The sequence below is a fragment of the Penaeus chinensis genome, chromosome 2 (genome assembly GCF_019202785.1).
Source record: "Penaeus chinensis breed Huanghai No. 1 chromosome 2, ASM1920278v2, whole genome shotgun sequence".
In the NCBI taxonomy this organism is placed as follows: domain Eukaryota; kingdom Metazoa; phylum Arthropoda; class Malacostraca; order Decapoda; family Penaeidae; genus Penaeus; species Penaeus chinensis.
In genome coordinates, this window is record NC_061820.1 from 6,860,724 (window position 1) to 6,865,723 (window position 5,000).

The following is a 5,000-nucleotide window of genomic DNA, read 5'->3' on the forward strand; positions in this document are numbered from 1 at the left end:
ATAATAATAACAACAATAATAATTAATAATAACAATAGTTATGATAACAACAAAAATAATAATAGTAATAGTAATAACAATAATAACAATAATGATAGTAATAATGATAATGACAGCAAGAGTAATATTCATTGTAATGTTAATAATAATAATAACAACAACAATAACATTACAACTATTACTACTACTACTTATAATGATAATTAAAAAGTAACAATAATAATAATAATAATAATAACAAAATAATAATAATGAAAATAATGATAATAGTAATAGTAATGATGACAATAAAAATGATAATAATGATAATGACAACAAAAATAATAATGATAATAATAGTAATAATAATAAGGATAATAATAATAATAACAGCAACAACAGCAATAATAATGACAAAAAAATCATATTAGTAATGATAAGAATAATGATAATGATAATTATAAAAATAATGATGATAATACCAATAACGGCATCAATAATAACAACATTAATAATATCAAAGAAAATCAATGTTAATGATAGTGATAATATAAATAACAATCTTTATACAATAATTCTGCTTGTGTTTCTTCCGTCCATCCATCTGTTCACGTGTTTGCGGATTTAAAGTCTTTCTCTTGATGTGCGCTGGTCTTATGCCTGGAATCATAACCCATGTGACTACAGATTTGAAGTGAATTCATTTTGTTTTGTTTTGTGTCAGTGTAAATATCAAATAATGGCATACACATTTTTACGAATCTTTGAAGATCATATTCTAACTCTGCTATCATCTTTTTTATTGTTTTTATTGTTATCATTACCATCATTGTTCTTTCAATTATTATTATTATCATCATTATTATTGTTATTAATATCATTATTATTATTATTATTATTATTATTATTAATATTTATTTATTATTATTATTATTACTATCACCATCACTCCTACTACTGACACTGGTACTACTACCAGTATTACTATTACTACTACTATTACTATTACTATTACTATTACTATTACTACTACTATTACTATTACTACTACTATTACTATTACTACTACTACTACTACCATTAATGTTATCAGTATCATCATTCTTCTTCGAGGCAAGTGCACTGCATGGAAGTAATTAGACCACCAGTTTATGCACATTTATCCTTTTCACGACTATCGGAGACGGGAGGTTAAGAAGGAAGGTAGAAAAGGAAACTGAAAGAAAGAAGGGAGAGGGAGAAAGAGAGAGTAAGAGAGCCTAGAGAGAAAATAAGGCTGGGAGAAGGAAAAACGAAGAGGAATTTAAGAAGAATAGGGGAAAAGGAAGAGGAGAGGGAAGTGGATAAGGAAGCAAAGGAGGGTGAGAGAGGAGACAGATGTAGGGCAGAGAGGGAGAGACAAAAAGAAAGAGAAAGGGAGCTGATGAGAAACTTAGAATAGAAGGAGGAGGGTAAACGAGGAAGAGAATATATTTTTTTCCGTGGAATTTCTACGGGTCCCGTTATTATTGTTGATTTCAATATTATTTTTATTATTATTATTATCATCACTTCCAACATTATTATTATTATTATTATTATTATTATTACTATTATAATAATAATACTAATTATTATCATTATTATTATTATTGTCAACATCATCCTCATTAATATTATTATTATTATTATCATTATTATTATTATCATTATCATTATTATTATTAATTAAAATAATCATTATTGTTGTTGTTTCTTTTCTTATCATTATTATTGTTATTCTCCACATCATTATTATTATCATTACTGTTATTATTACTATTATTTCTATTATTAATTTTGTTGTTGCTGTTATTGCTATTGTTAATGATATTATTCTTTATCTTATTATTTTTATCATTATTATCCTCATTGTTACGATTATTACTGTAATTGTTATTATTACTATTATTAAAATCATTATTGTTATTATTATTATTATTATCATTATTATTATTATTATTATCATTATCGTTATCATTATTATTAGTATTATCATTATTATCATTATTATAATAATTATCATTATTATCATTACTATCATTATTAATATTATTACCATTATCATTATTTTTTATTTCTATTTTTATTATTATTATAATTATTATTATTATGATGATGATGGTGATGATGATTATATAATAGTAGTAAAAACAATAACAACAATGATAATAGTAATAATGGTAATTATTATTTTTATTATTATTATCATTATCATTATTATTATTATTATTACTATTATCATTATTATTGTTTTTATCATTATTATCATTATTATCTTTATCTTAACATCATTGTCATTATTATCATAGCTATGATTATTATGACAGTCATTATCGTTATCATTATCAATATCGTTATCATTATTATTGTTATAGTCATTATGATTATTGATATTATCAATTTTATTGTTATCATTATTATTGACGTTGTTGTTGTTAATATGATAATAATAATAATAATAATAATAATAATAATAATAGTAATAATAATTATAATAATAATGATAATGCCAATAATGATAATAATAATAATAATAATAATAATAATAATAATAATAATAATGATTATGATAATAATGATGATGATGATGATGATAATAATAATAATGATGATTGTAATAATAATAAAAACAATAATAATAATGATAATAATAGTAATAATAATAACAATAATAATAATGGTGATGATTAATCATCATCAGCGTTATCATTATTACTATTAATGTTATCATTTTTATCATTATCATCAGCAACAGCTGAGGATCTTTAGGAACAGTTTTCTCGATCGATCTCCGTGCCTAGACGCGCGAGACCTCAGCGCTCTGTGGCCTGCAGCACCCTACTGAGGGCAAGGACGCAGGAGAGTTTTACGATGACGAGCAAGACATCATCATTGACAGTTTCCTCGACATCGGCAACGGAGATGGCGACCTCTACGTCTCCCCTGGCATGCCGGCCCTCGACTCGTGTGAAGGATGTTACCCCCACAGCGATCTCCCTCAGGCGGCGGTGCTGCCCCGGCCTCAGCCTCATCTGCCGCCGCACAGCTCACCCACGGCTCTTGAGTGTTCGGATGGTGCGAGAGTACGGAGAAGGTCGCACTTTGCCAGGGGTGCTAGAATAGCCACTTCCTCCAGGCAGCATCGGTTCGCAGTACATTTGCGTCCAAGCTCAGGTGTGCGAACCAACTCTCCGACGTTCCAGCCTGGCCGGAGAACTTACTGCGACGCCGCACCGACGCACAAGATCACCAGTGGTGCGAGTACGACCGCCGTCGGAGGAGGCGCCCTGCAGACCCCACGCAACCTCGTCGCTTTTTGGTCGTCGTAGGTTAGCACAGAAAGCGACGATGGCCTGGTCGCTAGGACGACAACGGGCAACGACCCGAGAACGACGACGAGTGCGGACCCCGGGGCAGCGATGTACCGAATCCCAGGATGTCAGATCCTGGTATAGTGTCAAAGCCCGGGAGTGCAGGTCCTGGCTCTTCCTAAGATTCGTTCGAGTCACACAATCCTGTGGAAGGCACGGCGAAGGTAACTGTAACTAACACCCTAGGCACAAGTCTCGGCGCATGCCGGGAGCCTCTCGCGAGAAGTCGCGTTGCCCTGCCTTGATGTCTAGCAGGGGGAGATGTCATGACCTCTCCTGCAAAAGTGGAAGGCCCGCTGGACGTGGCCTGGTGAGGACAAGATAGAAAATGAGAAGTGAGCCAACAACGATGATGCCCATCCGCGCGACATCTGTCAAGAGGCGCCTTCACCAGGAACAGCTACATCCAGGGCAATGAGGACTACCTGGTCGTAGGTCAGGACCAGTGAACTCCCGAGAGTGAGTCTGGGGAAGAATGCTTGTGGTGGACAGATTGTGTCGCCGTGATGCAGATTTCGAGTAATGGTCACGGAGTCGGAGCTCCTCTCCGTACACACCAGCCACGGGAATTACTGTTGGGTGTACCACGCGGCTCACAGAAGGACGTGACCCACAAGAAGCGCACGACAGTAAGTTGAAGATGTATTTGAGATATGTAGTACTGTCCAACATTGTATGATATCATGTCTTGTTCTGTACATTGTGACTATTGTAGATTATTGCTGTACATGTTTTTACTTTAGGCTGTATTTTTTGTAATTATATAAATGTAAATATGGGAAAGGTGTGATGCGTTAAGGGAAATCCATTTGGCTCTTAAGTTTCCCGCTCATGAAACTATTACTATCATTATTACTAGTATCATTATTGTTATTACTATTATTATTATTATTATTATCATTAATGTTATTATTACTATTAGTATCATTATTATTATCATTATTATTATTATCATTATTACTATTATCATTATTATTGTTATTACTATTGCTCTTATTATTATTATTATTATTATTATTATTATTATTATTATTATTATTATTATTATTATTATTATTATTATTATCATTATTATTATTACTATTATTATTATTATCATTATTATTATTATTGTTATTATTATTATTATTATTATTATTATTATTATTACTATTGCTATTATCATTATCATTATCATAATCAACATCATTATTATTATTATCATTATAATCATTATTATTATCATTTTATCATAATTATTATTAGTACTACTACTATTATTACTATTATTATTATTATTATTATTATTATTATTATTATTATAGTTATTATTATTATTAACACTATTATTATTATCGTTATTATTATCATTATTATTATTATTATTATAATCATCATTATTATTATTATTATTATTATCATTATTATTATTATTATTATTATTATTATTATTATTATTATTATTATTATTATTATTATTATTATTATTATTATTATCATTATTTTTATTATTATTATTATTATTATTATTATTATTATTATTATCATTATTTTTATTATTATTATTATTACTATTAGTAGTAGTAGTAGTAGTATTACTTTTGCTATTATCATTATCTTTATTATTATAATTATTATTATTATTATCAC

At 29.1% G+C, this 5,000-nt stretch overlaps 1 protein-coding gene across 1 annotated transcript in view; it reads right to left on the bottom strand.

Annotated features, from left to right (window-relative positions):
* LOC125036954 overlaps positions 1-5,000 on the bottom strand; it is a 12,194-nt gene that overhangs the window by 5,560 nt on the left and 1,634 nt on the right. The gene's annotated exons all lie outside the window — the stretch shown is intronic.